This window comes from Petaurus breviceps, unplaced genomic scaffold (assembly GCF_028583685.1).
Source record: "Petaurus breviceps papuanus isolate PSGF00001 unplaced genomic scaffold, PetGlider_PUasm1.0 175, whole genome shotgun sequence".
NCBI classification, from domain to species: Eukaryota; Metazoa; Chordata; class Mammalia; order Diprotodontia; family Petauridae; genus Petaurus; species Petaurus breviceps.
Genome location: NW_027185764.1, coordinates 44,686,276 through 44,712,663, shown reverse-complemented (window position 1 = coordinate 44,712,663; position 26,388 = coordinate 44,686,276). Strand labels below are relative to the sequence as shown.

Here is a 26,388-nt window from a genome sequence, read left to right as displayed (position 1 = left end):
CTATTGCAGAATAAGTTAGTGCACCATGCTGATTGGTCTGACCACAGTTTTCCAGTGTCGACCATATTGCTTGTCCATGGTCAGAAACCTGAGAGGGTTTCTTGTGGCCTTTTCTATTTAAATGGCAACATTAGAAAGCCATAGCAGTAACCTGAGCCAGTCTTTTCAGAGGTGTCAAACCTGCCTACTCCAGGCCACTTCTGGACAAAACTCCAGAGTACAGGCCAAAATAAGATTAAAATGCAATTGGGAAATGCTAAGCAAAATAAATAAAAATACAATAAAATGTGGATAATGTTAATTGTCGGTTTTCTAAGTTAATATGCAGAGACCCATTTCTATTTGAGTTTGAAACCACTGCTTCAGATGACCAAATCTCAAGGTGAGTTTCAATATCTCTTAAGGAAAAGAACTAGCATGTTTTCAATATTTTCATATTCCTTCAGTTAGGAAAAAGCCACCTAGCCCTTAGTTATTGAAACATCATGCCCATGATGTCATTGGTTCTCTTGAAAAATGAAGGATGATCATTTTTTCATTGAAATGGAAAAAAAATTACTTTTCCCAAACTGTATAACCCTGGGCAAGTCAAATGTGAAGAGGATCAAATGAGATGAAAAATATAATGGGATTTGCAAGTCTCAAAGTATTATGTAAATGTTATTATTATTTGTCATCCTGAATCTTTCTATGGCCTCTCTATAGGTTACTTGCACTTTTACACGCCATGAACTGCAGCAATGTAGCATCATTGACAAAAGCACTTTAAAATTTCAATGCTTCTGTGGCCTTATCATATTGGTATTCCCTCCTACAATACAGATTGCAATCCATCCATATTAACAAACTCTTCTCCATGTCCTTCTAAAAATTCACCACTGGGAGTGTTCCCAATATGCTAAGGCATTTCTGGCATCCTCTTCACATTGCCTGAATACCAATGGAGCATAGCGTTTATCCAGTTATTCCTCTTACTATGTGGCTGACCTAACATTTTTTTCTAATCCTACATTTGTCTGATGACATTCTTGACATCACTCCTGAATATTTACTTGTTCTTCTTTTAATGCATTGTGGCTTGCTTATATCAACCAATGGCCTATCACCCCCCTGAATAATCCATGTCTTTAGAAATTGTAGATATTTCATGACTCACGGTCATCATGTTAAAAGGTGGGCTTTTGTTCCATAAAGAAGCTCCTGGGTCATTAAAATAACTGTGTTTTCCCAGAGGCAATTTAGTTCACTTATGGATTAACAAAAAAGTCATCTAACCAACTATACATCATAGGCTGGACAAAACACATTTTCTTCATTTCTTCATTCACTTGCTTTTTCCTATGTGGATAGTGATAGTGGATGTTATTTAAGAGGCTCAGCAACGTTCTTGGGTTTTACAGAATGAACAATCATACTGGCTGTTGTCTTTTATTCTTGAAGAAGACCAAAATAACATCACTATGTCGGGGTCAAGGTACAGTGTGTCCGACTGTGGCTGATCAGACCAATATGAGCTTGGAAGGCGCTACTACAGGTTAGGCATAAATCGTTCATGTGAACATTTGTGGTGGAAATGTCTCTAAACATGTGCATCTCATGTTTCTTTTGAACTACTGCAATTCTTCTTTGCTCATAGAGCTCAGGGCCTTCTTTGATGTGGGCACACCATGTTGGGCAGTCCTGTGCCAGTATCTCCCACATCTCATAATCAATTCCAAAGTTTTTCAGAGAGACATTTTGTATCCTTGCATTGTGTCTTTGGACCTCTGTGTGAGTGCCTGCCTTATATGAGTTCTCCATAAAATAATCTTTTAGGCAAATATACATTTGGCATCTGAGCAACATGGCCAGCCCATTGGAGCTGCACTCTCTGCAGCAGAATTTTAATGCTTGGCAGTTCAGCTTGAGAAAGGATCTTAGTGTCTGATACTTTATCTTACCAGATAATTTTCAGAATCTTCCTAAGACAATTTCCTGGATTGGCACTAGTACACTATCCAGGTTTTACATACAGTAACGAGGTCGGCACAATGGCTCCATAAATCCTCAGTTTAGTGGGCAGCCTGATACCTCTTCCCTCCCATACTTTCCTTTGGTTCATCCCAAACACTGAGCCAGCTCTGGCAATATGTGCATCAACCTCATTGTCTATGTGTACATCCCTAGAAAGTAGTGCCAAGGTAAGTGAACCTATCCATAGCATTCAGAATTTCTCCATTTGCTGTAACTGATGATTCTATGTATGGATGGTGCGGTACAGGCTGTGGAGAACCTCTTTTTTCTTGGTGTTAATCATCAGGCCAAAATTAACACAAGCGGCAGAGAACTAATTCATACTCTGTTGTATCTCAGCCTCAGAGGCTGCACTGAGTGCATACCTTGCTTGAGTTTTATGAATTTTTGATTCCTTGTTCTCTACTATTATTTGGGTTCAGCATGGCTACCTTTGATTTTGAGGGAAGTCACAGCAAAACTGAGGCTTTCTTTATGGTACATTAAACTAGCTGAGACCCCCAATTATTATTTAACTTATGTAAGATATTGCATGGGGGTAAAGGAATTTATGATACCCATCTGGTGGTTGAAAATTCCATATGACCACCTTCTCTGTGTTTATTGACAAATCTGCAACCAGCTCTGACTTGGATTTCTCTTTTCTAGTTATTTTTTAGTGTGTAAACCTCCTTTCTCTCAATTAGCCCACTATAAATTTCCAAGTCTATCTTTAAAATGTAAATCTCACAAGACTATCCTTGAAATGTAAATCTTACAAATGTATTTGCCAAAGGTAAAACTTTATTTTTCTTCTTGGGCAGTTCTGAATTGTCTCTTTCTGGTGACTATGATTCCAAAAATCGTATTCTTTTCGTTGTCTCTCTGATGTAATTAGAAACTACATAAGCTTTAGGAAATCTCTGTTCCTGACTCAGAGTTAATTAAGAACTGTGGGCCTAGGGTAAAGCATATATTATAATAAACCTTGGTTTTGCCTCCTAGATCTCTGTGTATTGATAGTCGATGGGCAGCAGCAATACCTATCAACAAATCCATGGACGTTCCCATAACATTTGATATTTAGTCTCAGAAGGATACTGGACAAAATCATTTGTGTTGTTAACACCTTTGAACATATTTTATATGATTTTAACATACTTCTGTGACACTGCTGGAGGAAAGCTTTTGATGAGGCATTTTGCCTTATCAACTAAATTTCATTACAGTTAGTGATAAGTACAGTGGGATCTTGCACTCTACTCACTTCAGTCAATTCTACAGTAAAAACTTTGTGGTCTTCTGTGGAATATTGCTTGTAAAAGGGGAAGAAAAGGGAGAAAGGGAATAAGTAGGTATTTATATAGGAACTACTATGTGCCAGGCACTGTGTTAAATGCTTTACAAATATGGTATCATTTGATCCTCACAACAGCCTTGTAAGGTGTTATTATAATCCTTATTTTACAGATGAGGAAACTGAGGCAGAAATCAAGTGACTTGCCCAAGGTCACACAGTAAATAAATGTATGAACCCTGATTTAAACTCAGGTTTTCCTGACTATAGGTCCAGCACTGTAGGCAATCTTATTGTTCCCTTCTAATGTCCTCATCAGGATGCCTTTAATGAAAACAGATTATTCTGATTAAAAATTAGTATAGATGGGTAAATATAAATATGGGTCAATAGTTGCTAATATTCTTTTTATGTCATTTTATTTGGTAATAAGGTTCAAGATTTTTTTCATGCCTGTGTTATTCTCCCTATTTTCACATTTTAATTCAATTAAATCAACATTACTTAAATGGCTATCAAGTGCTAGGAGCTATGCTAAGTGTTGGGGATACAAATAAGAAAAAGAAAGACAATGGCTGCCCTCAAGGAGCTAATAATTGAATGGGGAAAACATTACACAAAAGAAAGCTGAGAAGGGAGGGGGGAACCAAGGGGCACCCAGCATGGGGGCATGATTTTTGGGTGTCCGAACAAGCATGCTGCTGATAGAAATTGGAGGGTTCTGGGAAACTTCTGAGCCCTTTATGAAGGAAGACTTTGAGAAGAGTTATAGCTTCACCCTCTATCCCTCCAATCAGAGGGAGAGGCACCTGAGGGAGCTGAGAAGGTACTGAGTATCCCAAACAATCTGCAGGCTGATGAGATTTTGGGCAATGAGCTTATTCTGGGGGTGGCATGATGCTTGCTGAGTCCAAACTAAGCAGAGCTGTTGATGGACAGGAGGAAGAGATTATTCTGAGACTTGGTCCCTCAGTTCTTTGGTGTCCCTTCAAGCATAGACCTCTTCCACGGATACTTGGTTTGGTCCAGTTCTGTCCCCAGTTTTGCTCCATTCAGTCCCATTTTCATTTCTTTTAGCAACAAATCTAGGAGCCAGAGGAGTCTAAACCTCGTAGTTCCACTTTCCTTGATTGTGAAAAAACAATTAGTCATAAAAATATGTCCAGGTCTTTTCATTTTGCATCTCTTTGTTGTCCTCCTTCCAGTCTCATCCTGAAATGCCCTAGGGATCACTTTTCTTAGCTGGCTTTTTCACCAACTTATTAAAAAAAAAAGCCATTTTTTTTCTTTACAGCTTTTCAGTATTTTATGAGGTGATAATATTCCTCCCTTTCTTCCAACCTTTTCCCTCATTTTTACAAATGAGTTTGTATTCTAAATGGGCATTGAACTTCCTTGCCATATCTCTGTGTCTGGCAAAAAGATTGAGAATTTCCTAGCTAAGATGCTTTGTAGGTAATTTTGTCATCCTCATTGGGGTTATTGATTTACATTTCTTAAACTTCCAAATACAATCATTATAATTGTCATAATGTCCAGGAAAATAATGGTATTAAAATTTAGGCTTTTGTTCCAATCCAGTTCCCTCCTATTTAATTCTGAGCCTAGTTCATTGTCCATGTACGGTACTTGCCAATTTCATCATTCAACCAATCAATTAACCAAAAAGCATTTATTAAGTGCTTGTCACATGCCAAGATTTGTTCTACAGTAACCTATGTCCTAAAGCTCACTGGAATAAGACTCTCCTCTTATGGGTGAAGATGAAGGCCCTGCCCTACATTGAGGAGCTGGGGGTAGTTTGTGAGAGACAAGAGAGCATAAGCCTTTGCCATCAGACTTTTCAGGCTAGGACCCTTTCTTGACTCTTCAGGGCCCTTTTAGGCCTGATCAAGCTTCAAATCTTTTTTGAGCATCAAGTTACTTCAGGAGTTCCTGGTTTCCAGTTTCAAGAGAAAAGATGGAAGAGGCCTCCCCTCTGATTTATATCCAATTCATCATGCCTCTGTCTTGTTTGTATAAGGTTGTCTGCATGTCGTCTCTCCCACTAGATTTTGAGTTCCTTGAGAACATGGTTTTGGGTTTTTTTTCTTTCTTTCCTTTGTAATCTCCTCAGTGATTAACATAGTGCCAGCACATAGTAGGCACTTAATGCTTGGTGACTTGACATGAAAGAAAAAATTCATGGTATGTAGGTGTGAGACTTTTGAATAACCTTCAACCCTTTTACTCTTTTCATTTCTTGATCTGCAGTCACATTTTCCACCATTTTCAGGTAACTATACTTCCTTGTGCCCCCCTTTATAATTAATATACTAAGTACTAAGGTGTGTATTGATTAAATTTGGAGGATTTTGTCATATTCTCTATTTCTTTCTCAGAAATATATGCTAGCAGACAAGCTGCAATTATCTTCATCGTTGTCTTTCGGTTTATACTTACCCTGAGTGCCGCCAGTTGAGATGACAGTGTCCCATGCAATGATGCCCTTGTACCTTTGGAAGATTGTTGAAATGAACTCTCTTTGATGCTTGTATGTACCTCTATTAGGAGAAGCTGTAAGCCTTCATTTTATTCAGCTTGAGCTACCTTATGTCTTCTGAGTACATTTTTTCTAAAAATGTTGGGAGGCATGTGATTTAGCACTGAATCAATTTCTTGGTCATGAGACAAAGTTAACATATTAAAAAGAACCAATAGATAAATTAATGTTTAGAGAAAATCTAAGACAAAAGTTCTTAACCTGGAGTCCACAGACTCCCAAAGGCCCTGAAGATATATTTCAAGAGGTCTGGAAACTTGTTTTTCTAAAAAAAAAATTTCTAACTTCATTTGAATATAATTGATTTCCTTTGTAGTACTATGAATTTTAATTTAAAAACATTATTGTGAGAAGGGATCCATAGACTATCAAAAAAGCCATAACTTAAAAAAGGGTTAAGAACCACTGGTCTAAAAACCATGTAAGTCTTGATCACATTGGCCTCTTTTCTGCCTGTTACCATCACTGCAGGAAAGGGTTGGGGGGAATGATATACCACACTGAGTACTGCTTTATGTTATTATATGTTTCAAGGGTCACTGCAGCCAAAATGCCCATCATCTTCTGTCAGCAAAACTTTCTACAGTTAGCTAAGTTGGTCCTTGATCAATGATCACAGTCTTTTGCCAAAACCTTATACTAAACTTTTCCAGCCTGCGAAGAGATGGAAGTTTCTAAGAACCCAGGGTACTTCTTTATGCCAAGATGAGGCATAATTCATTATGATGAGGCATCATTCATTAGTGTTGGTAACTACTGGTGAGGGACTTTCTCTACTATCAAAGACTGGCATCTTCTTAGCTGATCTTCAAATCTTCGAGAGTTTCTTGGAGAACTAAGAGGTTAAGTGAATTGACCAGAATTACACAGCACAGTTTAAAGGTAAGACTTAAACCCAGAATGTCCAGACACTGGAGCCATCTACCTATCCACCACATAAAACAGCCCAGAAAATCTTCTGGAAAATACATGGTCACAGGAACTGTACTTAAGGCAATGTACACACCAGCTGGATTTGTGGAGAACATCACATCATGCCTTTTAGTGATATATAGGTAATAAAAATGATAATGAATGGGTGTAATAAAAAGCATAAATAGGAATACAAGAAGACATTATAGGATATATACACTAAGTCAATCAATATTTATTCAAGGATTTTGTTCTCTACTCTCAACTCTGATGGAGAAAGATGGGCTATACTTTGAGTTAATCTGAGAATCCCACGAAAGCACATTAGCTGTGACGCTGAATTGAAGGAAAGCAGAAAACGATGATTTCACAACATGGACCATTTTGTTTTCTTAAATGAATTCTCAGGATTGGGAAAATAATAATACTCATTACCCCCTGGACTACCTGTACAAGCCCCCAAAGAACACGTGCCCCCTTGATAGCTAATTTCATACTGTATTCAGATAGCTTCTATACTTAGGCATAAGCAGGCTGATCTGTAACCTTAATCAAGAAATACATTACACCATCTCAACTGTCTAGTGCAATTTCTTGGAAAAGCAAGTCCTACACACACACACACACACAATGGGCTCACATCTGGAACCTCAGTTCAACCTGCAGTTATTCTGAAGTAAAAAACAAAAAACCAGGTTTATAAATGAGGTAGATGAAACTCAAAAAGAGGCCCTGTCCGGGTTATCTGAAAGACATTTTCTAAGCTCCTAGATTAAAAATCATTAGATGATAAAATCTCAGTGAAATCTTGTTAGCACATGGATTACTGAAAGATGCACTTGTGTGCTTTTCAGCTGTTCTTTGCAGGATAAAGTATGAACGTATTTTTTTTTTCAAAACCCCAGTACTCCCTGATCCTAGCACTATGACTGAAGAGCCATGTGACCTTCTGGAAGTAATGGCATATGTCTGATTCTGTTTCCTGGTCCATAAAATGTGGGAGTTGAAGCAAACAGGTTCAATTCATTTCAATTCAATAAACATTTGATAAGTACCAACTACATGCCAGGCATCGTGCCAAGTGCTAGGGATACAAAAGAGGCAAAGGACAATCCCTGCCCTCAAAGAATATATAACCTAATGGGGGAGACAACATGTAAACAGATACATACAAAGCAAGGTAGACATTATATATGCGATAAGTAGGAAATAATTAATAGAAAAAGGGCACTTCCTTCCAACTCTAATGTTCTTTAATTTCCTATTACTTCTAAATCACTGTTCTCACAAGCCATGTACTAAATTTTACATTATGAAATTAGGATTGGGGGCATGGGAATAAAAGCATCCTGACTCAACTATAGTACCACAGAAATAAGCTGTGATGACAGATCACAACATTATCATGATAGTAATTCACAGTAACATCACCTTAATGTTTCTTTATAAAGCTAAGGAAACAGAAATTCAGAGATTTCAAGTGACTTGTCCTGCATCACCCCGTTACTCCAATGTCAAAACTGGAGTTTGAATCCACGTCCTCAGACTTTCTATTCAGTGTACTATATCACACACAATCAAAGTGACCTCTTTTTTCCTTGTTTTGTGTAAGAAACAACAACAGCTGCAACAAGAAGCATGGCTCATCTTTGTTTATTTTTGTGCACTTATTGAAGCCTTATTTAGGGTTATAGGATCATCAGTTTGGGTGGAAAGGAGCCTGAGAGATCACTTAAATCAACTCTAATATTTCATAATTGGAGAAATCAAGATACAGAGGATGAAATAATTTGTACACAGTCATAAAGGCAGTTAATTAACAGAGCTGGGATTTAGTCTTCTGGCTTTAAATCCAGTGCTTTCTCCCTATATAATTTGTATAATTAAATGAATTTAACTCAATTTGATTCTACAAATGAGTATTAAGTGTCTGCTACATGGAAAAAGTACTGTGGTAGGGTCTGAAGATGCAGAGGTTAAAAACGCCACAGTCTTTGCTATTAATCTAATGAGACATGTACCCAGTTTAAAGGATAATAAATTTGTAATGTGGATTGTTTATTAGGAAAGCTGAAGCCATCTAAAGCCAGAGGAATGGATTTAATCATCTCGGCAGGATATTTTTGGCCCTAGGATATCAGAATTATAGAATCTTAGATCCAGAAAGGACTTCAGACAAAGTCTAGTTGAACTTCATTTTAGAAGGAAAATGAGGTCCAATAAAGGAAAGAGATTTGCCCACTGTCACATAGTAATGGCAGGGCTAGTACTTGGACCCCATTTCCTGATTTTGGTCCAGCAAGCTTTCCGCTGTACCTGGACTTCTTTACATGGAATTGGGGCATTGGTGGATAGATTTCAGGGGATCCATGAACTTAGATGGGAAAATTATTGCTTCTTGATTTTGTCTGACCTTTGGTTTCCTTTGTAAGCCTAAGTATTTTATTTTACACATTTTACAGTGTCATTCTGAGAAGGGAGTCCATAGGGTTCATTAGACTGCCAAAGAGTTCCATGACACAAAAATTATTAAGAACCCCAGTTTACACCATTTGTTACAAGATTCTCTTTCCCAGACTTTAATACAAGTGCACAAAAGTAACTTACAGGTAAAGTGATTCACAACAGTATAAAAATAGGGATTTAAATATCTGTCTAGATGATGCGTATAATGCAGATGTAAAAGTTACATTAATTTGGAAAAGAATGTAAAATATCTTTTAAATCTGTAGTTTAAAAAAGGAGTAAATGAGAGAAGAAATGACCCAGGAGTAGAGAACCAGTGACTTTGAGGCCACATGTAGCCTTCTAGGTCCTTGGGTGCAGCCTTTTGACTGAGACCAAGTTTTACAGAACAAATCCTTTTATTAAAGATATTTGTTTTGTGAAGTTTGGATTCAGTCAAAGAGCCACACTTGAAGATCTAAAGGGTCACATGTGGCCTTGAGGCCACAGGTTCCCCACCCCTGGTCAAACCATTCTAGTATTTTTGCCAAGAAAAGACCTAATGGAATAACAAAGAGTTGGACGTGACTGAAAAATGACTGAAGAACAACAAAAGAAAATAAGGTAAAATTTACTTAGAATTAGAATAGAAATTAAATTTCAGCAAAATTTCAGGTGATACTTGTCCTGTAAATAGCTCCAATTAAAAATGAACTGGACAGACTGAGGCGAGCCAAGATTCCTTTCCTGTGCAATGCCAAAGAAAGTACAACACTCAAAAAGTTCTCAGCTTCATTTCCTGTTCGTCAAAAGAAAAGGAATCATCTGTGCCTTCACAAAGGGAGGCAGAATTGGAGATTTCCAGCAAGATAGCATAGCCATGATTAATGTCTTTACCACTGGGACCATAAAGTATTCAAGGCCAAAAATATTGCGTGCATGCAACAGTTGCATGCTGCCGTAAAAGAAATTGGGCAGATGCACAGTAAATATCTTTATGAAATGGAGATATAGAATGCATTAGCTGAAAGGCTTAAGGCTTCTTCTGTCAAAGACCTCTCATTATACTATTACCACTCACACTTCATGCTCTAGGTGCCTTGTTCTCTTTGCCACCCCATACCCTACTCTGGTCATATTGTTTTCTCATATGAGGACTACAGGAAGCTAAAAAAAATATCACCATTAACATGGTATACCACTTCTCTTTCCTGAGTCTTTACACTGGCTGTGTCCCATGCCTCCTTATTTATCCCCCCTTAGACTCCCTAGCTTCCCTAAAGAGTCAGCTCGAATTCTCTCTTCTATGTGAAGTCTTTCCTGGTCCTTCCAGCTGCTACTGCCCTCTGTCCCAACACTACTTTATATTAAATTTGTGTATATTCTGTGCAGATTTATATGTATATGTTGGCTCTGCTACTGGAATTGAATTTCCTGGAGGGCTAGGACTGTTTTGACTTTTAACTTTGTATAGTACCTGTTTGCTGATTTACTGAATTATTCAGTTACTATAGAAACCCAGACTTCCCATCACAGCTCCTTAATACTAGTATGACTGTGTTGAGGGCAGGAAATCTAGGATTCAGACTACAGGCCTCTCTCCCTAGATGACTCCTCCACTTGCATCCTGCAGCATGACTGGCACTACAGAGTCCAGCTTCCGGGGCTTTCAGACTCTTGCTGGTTCCCCACCCCTCACCAGATGGACCCTCATTCACATTGCTATTCTCTCATCACTATCACTACTGGTCTCTGTACTGATTTAATTTCTTGGCCCTCTCAGTCTATGCTCCTTCCTTGACTATATGCAAGGACCTGCTTCTTCCATCATGCTTTTAACAATAATATCAAGTATACTTTTAACAGAAGTCTCAAAAGTACAACTTCTTCTTAAATAGGTCTAGAACATAAATGGCAATTGCAAGGAGCCGTAGGGTCCCTAACTGCCTCGGGCATCAAATTCTAACCCTTTTTTCTGGCTTTCTCAGGGCCTAAGAAATATGATTTAGCCAAAAGACCTAGGTTTGAACTGGGGTTGTCCCATTTAAAATCAAACAACTACCGTGTTTCCCCAATAATAAGACCTATCCCAAAAATAAGCCCTCCCCTTACTGTGTAAGATTCCTCTAAAATAAGCCCTCCCCCGAAAATAAGCCCTATTGAGATTGCTACTGTAGTGAAGGTGATCCCCTGCGCTACACGCTACATTACAGTACCCTCTGTATGCACCGTCCCCCCCCCGGGTGAAACGCACGCCGCGCTTCAAGCTGCATCCAATCAGAGCTGCAGCAGTGAGAGCGTCATCCTGTTCTTTATTGAATTCATTATTGAATAAAAGTACATTTTTTTGTTCACATTTACCTGTTTATTAAAATTGCTGTCAATGTTCATTAAAATAAGCCCTCCCCTGAAAATAAGCCCTCTGGTGTTTTTCTGTCCAAAAAAATTAATAAGACAGTGTCTTATTATCGGGGAAACACAGTACAACAATAAAGTTGTATACATTGTTGTTCAGCCCTTCAATCATGTCTGACTCTCTGTAAACCAATGAACCAAAGCACATCAGGCCCTTCTATACTCTATCTTGAACTCTGTCCAAGTTCACATTCATTGTTTCCACAATACTATCTATCCATCTCATCCTCTGCCATCCCCTTTTCCTTTGGCCTTCAATTTTGTATATAGTGTTTTGCGATTTGCAAAAGGCTTTACAAATATTTCATCTGATTTTTAAAAATAATTCCCAATATACTCTTCTCACACCCCAAGAGAACCAACCATCTCTTACAACAAAGAATAAAAGAAGGAGAGAGAAGCAGTTTGGCAAAACTAGCAAACACATCATTAAAGTGACAGGTCCCACTTCTGCCAAGAAGGGGGGGAGGTACATTCTCAGCTCTCTTCTTTGGAGTCAAGCTCGATCATTAAAATTATAAATGATACGGTTATAGTTTTGATATTGTTGGTAGCGTTCTTTCTGCTTATTGTGTATTTTATTTTCCTGGCTCTGGTTATTTCACTTAGCATCAGTTCACATGTCTTCCCAAGTCTCCCTGTATTCCCCATAGTCTTACAGTACAATAATCTATCACATCCAAGTGCCACATCATACTTGATTTTCACAGCAACAAAAATTGTAACAACCCTCATTTTTACTGAGTTACTAAAGCTAGGACAGGTGACTCCCAGGACTTGAACCCTAGTCTTCTGACTCTAAATCCAATTTTTCTACAACCCAATGGTGCTGCTCTTACTCACTTTATGATATAAGTTACTTTACCTCCTTAAGTCTTAGTTTCCTCATCTGAAAAAAACAGGGTAATAATTCTTAACCTCACTGGGTTATTTGGAAAGTCGGATGAGATCATGTATATGAAATACCTGGTAAACCACAAAACACTATAGAAAAGCCTGCTATTATATCGTACTATGTTCAAAAGAATGGTTTGTCACACTACAACATGAAGATGTATCATTTAGTGAATGGAAGAGAATCTAAAATATTAAACTACAAAAAAATCCCAGGCTCAGAAATTAGAGAGATACTATCATCTGGAGCGCTCACATGGTGAAGCAAATAGAACCAAGGACTTGAACTCAGAAAGATCTGGGTTTGAATTCCCACTCAGATGCTTTCTAGCTGTGTTACAATGAGCAAGTCATTTAATCCCAGTCTCAATTTTCTCATTTGCAAAGTAGAGCAATATAATTGTAAGCTATTATTGTCATTGTTAGTGAATTCTGAATTAGAAATGGAGTTCTAACTCAAACTCCTTTCCCACAACCCTTCAACCCAAGGAAAAGGACAAAGTAAATTGTAAGACTAACTTGAAGGGCGTGTGGGAGGGGACAAAGAGTCCTTTCAAAGAAAAACTCCCTACTCCTTTATCTGCCTATCACTAATCACACAAAGGAAAATGGAAATGACTGGACTGGAGGTCAAAAGGTCAGTTTTAAACTGTGCTTATGAAAAGGAAGGTTTCAGAACAAAAATAGAGGAGGAAAAATATTTGATATTTTATCATTTCAAACAAACACAATGCTTTTAACTTAAGTCAGTAAAAGGCACTAGTGGATTATTGGTATAAATGCATATAACTGTATTGCTGGCAATCAGAGCAAGAACTCTCTGCTGTATTTCTATTCTGATTGTGTTCTCTGGTTGACTGCTCAACATAAATAATATTGTTAACCAAAATGTGACTGTCAACATATAACTGTTGCAATGAAGAAACAGGAAAAGCATTTTTTATTGTTACCAATGAAATGATACCAGTGCATGTTTAAGAAATCACAATCCACTATCAGTTTCAGAAATCTAATTAACTTTCTTTAGCATCCTTTTCTAGAAGTCAGATTCAGGAAAATACACTGGCCAATCAGGTGGTCAACCAAGGTAGATGCCTTGAACACTAATTCTGCTTTAAGCATCCCATTCCCCTCCCTTCTACTGTATACACGTAGAAACTCACATAGCTACTAATGTTAAGAAAGATGTTTGAACAGACTTCCAAATGGGGCATTATCTCAACCTCTTCCTTAGATGTACAAGAAAGAAACTAGAAAGTTTCAGGGTCTGTGTGTGGACATTATAAAGTAAAAAATGCTAATAAATTGTCCAAATAAAATCAGTAGTACCTGATAAATTTAAGCTTCTACATCCACTTTATATTCAACAAATTGCTCAAAGTGACAAAAGATGTTGGGGAGAGAGGGATAGGGAAAGAATGGAATATTAATACATTGTTTGTTGAGAAAGGAATTGGTCCAAACATCCTGGGACGAAATTTGGAATTATGTTAAGAAAGTAATTTAAATGATCACACCCTTTTAGAGCTTCTATTACTTGGAATATACTCAAGGGAGGTCAAAGGTCCTATATACAACAAAATATTCATAGCAGTACTTTTTTTTAAAAGAAAAGAAAAGGAAACAATGTAGATGATCATCAGTTGAGAAACTTGGTAAATGTTGTATATGAATATCATCGAATACTACAGTGTGGTAAGAAATGATGTATAGAAAGAATTTATATTTATATAGAATATATATATATATATATATATATATATATATATATATGAGTAGACTTATATGAACTGATGCAAAAGGAAGCAAGCAGAACCAGTAAAACAATATACACAATGAAAATAATGTAAATGGAAAGTCCCAGAACAACAAAATTGAACCTTGTATATTATAATGACCACACTCGGCCTAGAAGAAGAGTTAAGAAAACATATCTCCCTTTATCTTTTGAAGAGGTGAGGGACTATGAGTATAGATTAATATATGTGCTTTCAGATTCAGTCTATGTGTTCATTAGTTTTGCTGAATGTTTTCTTTCTTTCTTTACTCTTTGTAACATGGTTCTCTGAATAGGGAAGAGGGGGTGTGTTTAAAAATAAAGGTGACATAAGAACAAAAGTTATTAATTAAAATGTGAAAAACAATTCTGTTATTACCACCCAAAAAAACTTGAAAGTAGCTTTAACATATGAAAATATTATATGATCACCAGTGCAAATAACATGCAGCATAATAATATTCTTGTGACTTAAAAAGGTTCAATTTCTACAGAGTCAAAGGATGATATTCTTAAAAGAATCCATTTAGAATAGGATGTGCCTTGGTATCTCTTCTTCTGAGCACCATGTGAGTGCTTGCCTAGTGTGAGTTCTCCATAAAATAGTCTTTTAGGAAAGTATATATTTGGCATTGGAACAACATGGCCAGCCCATTGTAGTTGCACTCTCTGCAGCAGTTTGAATGACTGAGAATAGTTTGAGAATAGAGATCACTGTCTGGTACCTTAAAGCCCTGCCAGGTGATCTTCAGAATCTTCTTTATATAATCCAAATGGAAGTGATTCGGCTTCCTGATATGGCACTGGTATACTTGTCCAAGTTTCACCGGAATACAACAATGGTTCTGTAGACCTTCATTTTGGTTGTCAATCTAATACCTTTTCTCTCTCACACTTTCCTTCAGAGCCTCCCAAACACTGAGCTAGCTCTGGCAATGAATATGCCAATCTCAAGGTCTCTCTGAAGAACTCTGGAATTGACTGCAAGACAGGGGCACACTGGCAAAACCTGATCAGCATGGTGTATCTTCATCAAAGAATATGCTGTGCTCTACGAGCACAGAATTGAGAAGCAATTGCAAATTGCAAAGCAGAAGTTGAGGTAGCTCAAAAGAAACATGAGAGGAACAAATTTAGAAAATTCACCTCAAATGTTCAATTGGACTATTTGCCTGACCTGTGATAGAGCATTCCAAGCTCATATTGGTCTGACTGGTCAGCATTGGAAATAGTGTAACTTGATTCTAATACAGCAATGTCATCTTGGTCCTCTTTAAGAACAAAGAACAGCAACCAACCAAGGATGTGTTATTTTCCCTCAATTTATAACTATGAATTCATAAACTATGTGAGCATTTTTAGATCAGCAGGATCCTACTTGGAAACTGAGTGCTAGAGTGTTCTTCACTGTTATCTTGTCTCTAACAGGTTGGTCTGACTTTCAAAATGGTTTAACAACTCTCCAAGAATCATTAGAAAAAGCTAATTTTATTTTTTGAAGCCTATAGAAAATGCCTGTCACTATGTGAACTAAACTTTTTAACTCATAAATATTGTGGTGATTAACCTTTCAGTCTTTGTTCTTTTTTTCTAAAAGGCTAACAAACACCTCCAAAAAGAACATTTCTACCTAAGCTCTCCTACTTATGTTTCCTTCTGAACTTTATTCTTTGTGTTTTGAAAAGTGCTTCAATAATCCTCTTTTCTTTCCTTCTCAGTCTTCTGATATGCACGAATTCTCCTGTCTCAAAACCAAGGAGGCTTGCCTGTGACTCATATCAGGACCACTATGTATTGGAAGATCTTACAATATTAGAGAATTTTATGAGGTGTCCTGAGCTAGAAATAGTCAGGAGTTACTGTTCACACACAAATCAGAACCCAGGAAATGATGACTTTTATAATGCACTATATTTCTTTACATTAGGATGATACTTTTAACTAACACATTTTGGTATTGGATTGTCAAGGAAACCCAGTTTCCTTTTGTAATATATATATATATATATATATATATATATATATATATATGTATATATACACTGTGCCTTTATAGTCATGACAATAATAGGCACCATGGGTCATGGAAACCAAGCATTATGATTATTCTGGTTATATAGTCAGTCTCTAAGAATTCATTAAGCTCTTACTATGTGCCAGGAACTGGTTTAAGCATTTATGACACAAAGATAAAGAAAAAACATCCTTCCATCCCTCCTCTCAAGAAACTCACCATTTGCAAATAACCAGGTGTATATGTATGTATATGCACACATATACATATACATATGCACATATGCATGTATATATGGGAATATTTATACACATATGAGAATATATATATGATTACATCTATCTATCTATATGAAATGGAAGATAATTTCTGGGGAGAAGGAACTAGCAACAAAGACCTGGGAATAGTCCTTTGGCCAAATTAAGTGATATGGCAAAGATTTATGCTAGAAATGCATTCTTTAAAATCACACAACAGCCTCAATGTAAATACATTAATTTGGTATAGCATTTAATGCCATATTTATGCTTTATACTTTGTTCATTTCCTTAAGGTCTTAAGAGGCTAGTTTCACATTTGTTCATATAATAAATCATAGCAAGGAGATATGACTTACTGTATAAATATTACATTGTTCACTGAAAAGCGAAAGGGCAAGGGATGTACCTTTCTAATCCCTCCCTCCTCCCATAAAACCCTTCCAATGAATCACGCACGGGTTTGCAAATTTCTGTATTTCCTTGTCCATATATGCTATACTACAAATAAAATTCAAAACACCATTGAAATGACTAAGCATGTTAAAAGAGCATTTCTTTTGGTCTGATTTGTGGTTTAATTGGTGTACAGATCTCTCAGTGAGGAAGTTCCTTGTTCCAATGCATATCAACAACTATTCTACAATTTGGGGTCTTAGATGCCTACTGCAGTGAGAAGTTAAGTGACTCTATCGAGGGTCACATAGCCAATATGTGTCAGAGAAAGGTCCTCCATCCTGACTCTGCTGAGGCAACCCTTTATCTGCTATGCAACATTGCCTCTCCAAAAAAAGACAGAAAGAAGGGGAATCCAAACTGATGCAAGTCAACAGCCAACAAAATCCTTATTATGTCTAGTAATATTCCTGAAAGAAGAAAAGGGATTCTACATTCATAGCTAAGCGTTCAATAAATGTGGCAGCTAGCTAGGTGGCAGAATGATAGACTTCTGGCTCTGGAGTGAGGAAGACCAGAGTTCAAACCTGGCACTGTGACACCCTAGGAAAATTACTTAATCTCTGTCTGCCTTAGTTTCTTCACCTGTAAAATGGGGGTAATGATAGCACTTACCTCTTAATGTGGCTTGTTAGGATAAAAGGAGACAATATCTGTAAAGAGCTTCACAAATTTTAAAGTGCTATATAAATGCTAGCTATTCCTACTCAGTTGTAAGGAACCTTAGAGTTCATGGAGTTTAACCCCCTTATTTTTTTTATAAGCAATTGGGGTTAAGTAACTTGCTCAAGGTTACATGGCCAGGTGTTTCTGGGTGGTTGCTAAGTGTCTGAGCCCGGATTCGATCCCCAGGTCATCCCGACACTGGGGCTGGTGCTCTTACTTGCTGTGCTACCTGGCCACCCCTTAACCCCCTTATTTTATACATGAGGAAACTGGAGCCAGAGAGAGAAATGTCTTGCCTCAAGGTCACAGACATAGTATGTATCAGAGCTAAGATTTGAACACGTTTTTAAACTTCACAATTCAGCACTCTTTTCATTGGGTAAAACTGGTATGACCATACTTATATCTATCTCTTCTAACCAGTTCTTACCTGGAACAGTGGAATAAATTGTACTGAGCTGCTTGAGCATTTAAATATTAGGTCTGAAAAGATTCTTGGTGAAACGGACCTTGACTATGTGATAATATTTTAATGTCTAAATAATTTTGAAAATTATTTGAAAAAACTTTATATTAAATATTTTAATATACACTTGAATGATGTGCAAAAGATGCTTGGGAAAAAATATCCACTGATGAAGATCAACTGAAGCAAAGTAAAAGTGAAGGAGCACAACTCTAAAGTAGGACTGGAAGTTTATTAGGAAGATATGGTTCAATTTCCAGAAGGAGTTTATGGGATAAGAAACACAGTTTTTCAGAATCTATCTAATGCAGAAAGCAAGCTCATCCTCTCTTATAACTACAATTGTGTTACATTAACACAGTGATGGTTCTTGCTCTTACGATTCCAGGTTAGAGTCATCTGTCATGAACAACTGCACAGGACAGTGTACTTTACCCAGTTGATAGTATACAGATGAAATGGAAATTCAGGCTTGGAGTGACAGAATTGTCATCAAGAACACAGTGGAGTAAATACCGGTTGACCCTGATTTGTGCATTCTATTTTTTTTTTAAAGCATTGGGGTTAAGTAACTTGCCCAATGTTACATGGCCAGTTTTTCTGTATGGATGTTAAGTGTCTGAGGCTGGAACCGATCCTGGGTCCTCCAGACTCTGGGGCCAGCGCTTTACTCACTGCGCCACCTAGCCACCCCTGTGCATTCTATTTTTAATGTACCTTTTCAGTGTTAAAATCATCAAGAAAAAACACACACACACACACACACACAGAATGTGGCATTTTTTAAAAGGAACTCATATCAGAGGTCAGGCCATAATTAAAACAAAAGCACCTGTATGATAATACCACACCTTTTTAAAAAATATATTTTGATGGGAAGTGAGGGGTGTACTAAGTTGAGCAACTAAGAGGTTGGCTGCTGGGAAATTATTTCCTTATGATTAGAGAAAAACTCTCAAGGAGGATTCATACTCCCTGTGTGCACATGTATTTTGCCAAGCTGCCTGAGGCAGAAAGGCAGTTTGCCATGGTAAAAAGAGACAGAGAGGGAATGAGTAGATAGACTAGGAAAAACAATTATAGATCTTAAAAAAAATCACCATGCTACCTTCTCTCTAAAAACTGTAAGCAGGTGGTAGTTAAAGGATTTTCCTTTAAAGGAAAGGCTGGAGGAAACTCTACTTGGGCCTATGAAAATAAACCAACAGTAGATTAAGTACTAATTTTTAACAACAAAAGGTTAATGAGAAGACTACCAGATTGCACTCACATGTATGGGCACCTTTTTCTAAACTACAAAATTCTTTAATTTTTTTCATAATAACAGTAATCACCTAAGATTAGTTTAATTTGATACTTTGTTATTTTAATGGTTTATTTTTATACAAGAAGGGAAACTTACTGTAACTGTATCCTATAATGTGAAGGCTGACAGACAAACATGGAGCAGTATACTGAGAATTGGTCTCTGAATCAGGGAGACAGGGGTTCAAGTTGTACCTGTGATGCATATTGGTTATCTATCCCTAGGTAAGTCACTGTAACGTTAATGGGATTTAAGATCTTCCCCATCCATTAACAGGCCTCAAGCTGAGTCCATTAAGGAAAGCTTGCTTAGGTGAGGCTTGCTTATAGGAAAGCTTTCAAACGTTTTGCTAATTTCTAATTAGGCACAGTCAGGAGGGTTTGATGCCTTCTGGCTCTGAGAAGTGTAGATATACTCCAACTTCATATTTTGCTTTGGGGGCTCACGTATGAGAAGAATCTTGTGATTCCCTGGTTGAGATTCTGAGTGGTTGTATGTTCAGAGCTCCCTCACTGCTTAGATGTAAAGTCTCTCTTGATCCAGGGATGTATGTAAAGTGTATAGTTGATTCAGGCAATCAGAGCCCTGTCTGTTGGTCTTTATTTCTCTCCTTGTATCTTCTCTGAAGTTCAGGATGCTGACTTTTCCCCTGAATTAGTGAATGTGATTAAAAAATACTGTTGAAACCTTAAATAGCTGTCCTCCCTAGTAAAGCAGATCTAAGAACCTGTGCTAGTAGCCATCCTAGGTATACCAGTGTGGTTGCCACTACAGGCACTTAGCTGTTGAGTACTACCATGCTACTCTCTAAGACATATTGCAGAGAAGGTATTAACAGAGGAAGTTCTTTATCAGCACTTCCTGACACTCATGGAATTCTAGGTCCAATTAAAAAAAAAACAGCCTGAGAGTTGGATAAAAATACCTATGTGAAGTCTAGCCATTTAGACCACAGCTCTGCTACTTGGGTAAAAAAAATTATCTGAATTGCAGAGATAGTATCCATAAGGGGAAAAAATCAGCTTCATGTGTAAATAACATATAATAACTTTGCAATTAATATTGATATTTGCAATTAATAATACAAATATAACTCATAATAACAAGGTTAACTATGCTACAGTAAAATGGTTAAAAGACATGGCTGCTGTGACTATCGGTCAAAATAACCAGAAAATGCAATAGGGTTTCATTATTGTGGCTACTTTTAGAGGGAAGACTGTCTTCTGAGTTCCTTATGTTACTTAACAATTGCAAAAAGAAAGCATAATAGAAAAACATTAGATCCTGACTTCAAGAATATGGGTTTGACTCTTGGGCCCATGCCTTAACCAAGTTGCTTCTCCTTTCTGAGCCTCAATTTTCTCTTCTTTAAAATGGGTTTGGAGATCAACTAGATTTTCTCCAAGGCCTTTTCCAGCTCTAAATCCTGTGAATTTAAAACAAATATCCTTCAATAGAGTTGAAAATATCTACTTTTCTTTCTTTCTACTGGAAAAGGAGAAGTTTTAGTGAGATTGTAAGGGAATTTGATATGCTAGTGTGATGACTCCTAATTGGAAGACTCAAAATGGGACTAGATAAAAAAGAAACTACCATTCCCCTAGTCTCTGTGATGAGGGAGAAAAATCTTAAGGAACTACATTACATGGTATGCTTTTCCAGAGGGAAAATGGCATTAGGGCAAAGTTTAGAGTAATGTGTGATAATGAGTTCAATGCTCTTTGGCATGAACAACTTTTTGGTTTTCTTCTACTTTCTTTTGCTCTTGTAGGGGAGCATTTACCTGTCTCACTCTGAATCACACAGCCTGTAATGGGAGGAGTCAACTCTCTCCTCCTCCTCCAACTCCCTTCCAGGGAATGACCGTGGGTAATTTGTATAACTTAGCTCACCTGCTCCAGAGAAAAATCAAGGACATACTGACGAACTGATAGAGAGAAAGATTTTTTTAAAATACTTCGTGGAAGGGACCGAAGCAAGTATTGAAAGAAGGAATAAGGCAAATGACAATGGACTCACCATGAGCTGATGCAGAGTGGAAAAGAGTCCTTTGAGTGGTCAAGAAAGAAACATTCATATAACCACCTGACAAGAGCCTTTATGTGGAGAGTAGCGCTGTGGGATGTAAGTATAAAAAGCAAATGATTTAAATAGAATGTAGACAAAATACTCTGGAGGTGTGAAAGAGCTATAACGGTGTCAGCTGAAGTTTTAAGAACTAAAAGAGTATGTATGAAGCATTAAAGCAGACTCAAATACAGCAATAACAGTGAAAATGATTCACCATTTCTGCCTTAAGCGAAACCCAGTGACATAAGTGTGAAGGACCCCCTACTGACATTTGGACAAGAACTAGGGCAGAGGTGTATAACACTGAAGGGAAGAGAAGTCTTAAGTCCCCTCACTACCCCTCCCCCGAAAAGGCAATAGAACATCTACATGGAAGAGTGAATCTTGGCCTGTAAGTCTTGGGCATTATATAGTTCTATCATGTATAGGGTAGTTTATTGAAAAGGAGGTGTTAGCTTTCTGTGGGCTCACGCCAAGTAGTTTGTAAACTACTTGGGTAAATAAAACTATATTATCTTTTGAAGTTTTATGAGCATAAGTGTCAGTTCATAGCTACTCTTGGGGAAGTTCCAGATGCTGAAATTCAGACCTGAATGAGGACAAGGAGCCATAGAGTAGGAAGATTCCTAAAGCACAGCCAAGGTCCTTCCTGAAAAAAGGAAACCTTAACAAAGTCTACTTTCTCTGTCTCTGTCTCTCTTCCTCTCACACTCACACACACACACACACACACACACACACACACACACACACACACCCATTAGTTTTCATCTTTTTTCATTATAGATGCTTTGCGACTTTAGCCAGTCGTCATGAGGCAAGGCAGTGTCTCATGGTGGATAAAATGTTGGCGCTGGCGTGAAGAAAAGTCCATTTGGTGCTTGTTACCTGCGTAATTATGGGAAGGTCACTTCACTGATCTGCATCTTAGGTTACTCCTCTGTAAAGTGGAGATAATGTGACTTCTTGTACCTAACTTTTAGGGTTGCTGTGATACTTTAATGAGATTATACATGTAAACTTTAAAGCAGCACATGCAGTTAGTTATATTTTAGCTACAGTGTTACAGCCTCTCTGTAGTTTTCATCTTCATTAATATTATTTATGACAATATGCATGTTATTAGATGAACTGAGTTAAAAGTTTTGTTCCAGATGCTACAAGTCCAAAGTGAAATTGTAGGTCTGATGGTTACTTGTTGAAAAACTAGGTTGCTCAAATGAACTGACTAAGGAATAGCAGAGTGTCAATCATGAGAAGAGAGACATACTGGAGAAAAGCAAAGAGCCAGGGATTTGTCCACTGGCAAAAAGCAGGCTGTCTAGAGAGGATTATAGTCCAGGAAATTCATTCTCAGTGGACAGGAGGCCGGAAGAAATTCTAGAGGGAACACTGCTTCTTCCATGAAGCCTTCCCTGATTACTCCTCCTCAAAGTGATTCTTTACTTCTCTGAACTCCTCTAGCATTAATTATATTCTGGTCCAGATCTTTCTCTCATTATCTACTCCTAAGCAAATCACTGTGAGCAGCGACATGGCACAATGGATAAAGCCCCAGGCCTAAAGACTGGAAGGGTAATCTTTGTGAGTTCAAATCTGATCTCAGACACTTATTAGTTCCATCACTCTGGAAAAGTCACTATTTGCCTCAGTTTCCTCATTTGTATAAAGAGCTGGAGCAGGAAATGGTAAACCACTCCAGTACCTTTGCCAAGAAAATCCCAGATAAGGTCATGAAGAATTAGAAATAAATGATTGAACAACAAATTGTTAAAAGAAGGCACTGGCTCATATTTGTCAACACGGTACCAAATATAGAAACACAAAATAAATTCTCAAGAAATATGAATATTGAAAAAAAGAAACATTTATTGATTGATTCCATGGTTACCAGAAAACCATGCACTTAAGGAGAACCTTTGAAGGCAAAAATAAATTTTTATTTCATTTGCAAATGATGAAACCAAGATTTCAAAACAAGTGCATGTTAATATTGGTTTCTCTAGCCTATGTCCTTCAGATGGCCACACTTCAGTGAAACCTATGTGGGTTTGGAGCTTGGATCATTTTGTTCCAGAAATATGGACAAAGATAGGAAAGCTCATTTATGGTGATGGTTCTTTGTTTAATTATATGTGGTAGAAACCAGGAAATGTTTCCAGTAGTAACAACAGATACAAATTTACCAAGGTGGTACAATTACATTTCCAAAGATAGAGAAAGAACTCACAGTATATTATGTACAACATTATCATCTCTGTATACAAGTGGTAAATGTGGAAAGATTCTGGATTTCCTTACCAACATTATTTGAATAGTGCTAGTAAAACATACATGAGACAGAGTGGCGTAGAGATTATAGGGTCAGTCTTTGAGTTAGGAAGCCCTGGGTTCAAGGTTTGCCTCTTATCCATAATAATGATGTGATCATGTGTATATCATTTTACTTTTTAGTACCCCTGTGAATCCTTCTAAGAATTTTTTACATATGAGTTGAGTTGTATGGAACGGGGGTGTTTACCCTTTCTGATGATGTTGTAGGTATGGACCAAAAGAGAGTCCTTCCTCTTCCAAACATACATTTTGAATTTTTAAAATGAAACTGCCTCAAGAAAACAATATAAAATATAGCAATTAGTATGTTGCAGTTATATTCTGAATTGCCATAATTTTTCTTCACTATTGGTTAAATAATTGCTTAAGTCATTCATTGACATTAGTACATAGCTAATGAAAATATAATGCAAGATTGAAGCATATTGTTTTTTACTTTTACTTTTTTTTTGCAATATGGCTATAGGGATATGTGTTTTGCATGACTTGACATGTATAATGCTTATCTTCTCAATAGGTGGGATAGGGAGGGAATCTGGAATTTAAAGTTTAAAAAATAAATAATTCAAAAATAGAAAAAAATATAATGCATGACTTTTATGATCTCAGAGTGAAGTAACTGTGATTATTTATTGATGTGATGCATTTTTAAGAGCAACTATTTGTTAACATTGGATATAATCATGTAATATAATCCTTCTGTCTCCTAGAAAGTTTTGCCATGAACTTCTGTAGCCTGAAAGCTCTCTAGATTGGAGAACGTTATTTCAACTCAAAAATAACTTTATGAGAATGTGTAATGTTACAAAAAGAGGCAGCTAGGTGGTTCAGTGGATAGGGTACTGGGCCTGAAGTCAGGAAGACCAGAGTTTACATCCAGCTTCAGACACTGACTAGCTGTTTGGCCCTGGGTAAGTCACTTAGTCTCTGTTTTCTTTAACCCACTGGGGAAGGAAATGGCAAACCACTCCAGTATCTTTGCCAAGAAAATCCCATGGACAGTAGTAGTGTGTTGTGGTCCATGGGGTCATCAAGAATCAGACACGACTGAACAACAACAAAAGGCTTTATTTCTAACAAAAATTTATTGCACTTCAACAAAACCCTCTTAGAGAGAAAAGAGGTCATACGTTTATTTCCTAAGTCTGGGGATTGTTGCCTAGGTCAAAAGAATGCTGAATTCTACACTTGTCCAGCATAATACCTGACAAAGGGAAATCCTAAGTGCATCAAACACATTACCCGTGTGATCTTGAGCAAATCATGTAATTGCCTTGTACCTCAGTTTCCTCATCTGTAAAATGAGAGAATTGGACTAGATGGCCTCTGACATGCCTCCTAGCTCTGGATTTTTGATTCTAGATCTAGAACTGAAATCCAGAGCTGTATTTTAGAACAACAATGTACACAAACATCTCTGTAAGCAATTACAGCAGCTAGGTGGCACAGTTGATAAGAGTATTGGGCTTGGAATCAGGAAGACTTAACATTGTTACTTCAAATCTGGCCTCAGACACTTCCTAGCTGTTTGACCCTGGGCAAGTCACTTAAACCTGTTTGATCTAGAAAAGGAAATGACAAACCATTCTAGTATCTCTGCCAAGAAAACTCCAAATAGGGCCACAAAGTTGGACACGACCGAAAGGACTCAACAAAAATGTAAACAATTGAAAATCATGCCATATTATCACCAAAAACACACCACTTGGTTCAACAGCAAACCATGAAAATTTACATTTGAAACACTGAAGTAGCAACAATGAACTTCAGGGCCTCTTATCACAAGAGCTGCATCTGGCTTTCCCAGATGGTAAATAGGAAATTAAAGATACACACTGAACTACATGCAGAGCATCCATACCAAGCATTTCTGTTGACTTCTGAGAGCTTGGGCTGTTGTTGAGTGAATATTAATGAAAATGGTGGGGGTTACCACTGGAACAAACTATAGCTTATTTGTTCTTTAAGGAGGGGCTATCTTTTTTTTTTTTCTAAAATGAAGGCAGCTTTAAGAATCCAAATAAAGAACTATAGCAAAACAGAAATCTCTTTGAGTGTTCTGTGAATCATAGGTAAAGCATTCGTGAGAGCTGATTTCCAGGGTCCCTTTCATTTTTCAAAAATGCTTTAAGTCAAAGCTATAAACTGTACTTCGTTAAAGCCAACTTATCCCAAATATTAAAATGGTACAAAAGAAACAAGTAAGACATTGTTTACTGAAGTGTAGTTTTTTGAAAGAGTTCTGTTTTCTTATTTATGTAAGCCTGGCATTCTCAGCAGAATAAATCATTCTGATTTGTTGCATACACAGACAGAGGTCTAACATTTTATTGGTTTAGAGCCCAAATGCATTATGTTTAAGTATGTAGCACTGGTATCTATGTACAAAACAGTTGGCACTAAAGTGATTAGTTCTGGTCTAAATTTGGCACTACTGCTAAACAGAAAATGTTTATCTTTGAAAAGGTAAGAAAGGTCTTATTTCTGGATTGACTAACTGTAATTCGACTTTTCTTAAGAGTATCTGAGGGGCAGCTAGGTG

The 26,388-nt window shown here is 37.3% G+C and overlaps 1 protein-coding gene and 1 long non-coding RNA gene across 2 annotated transcripts in view; one reads left to right on the top strand and one right to left on the bottom strand.

Annotated features, from left to right (window-relative positions):
* ADGRV1 (adhesion G protein-coupled receptor V1) overlaps positions 1-26,388 on the bottom strand; it is a 718,949-nt gene that overhangs the window by 182,940 nt on the left and 509,621 nt on the right. The gene's annotated exons all lie outside the window — the stretch shown is intronic.
* On the top strand, positions 2,028-15,840 carry LOC138159111 (uncharacterized). Its single transcript, XR_011167807.1, has 2 exons — positions 2,028-2,180; positions 15,180-15,840. It is a non-coding gene; the product is annotated as an uncharacterized lncRNA (long non-coding RNA).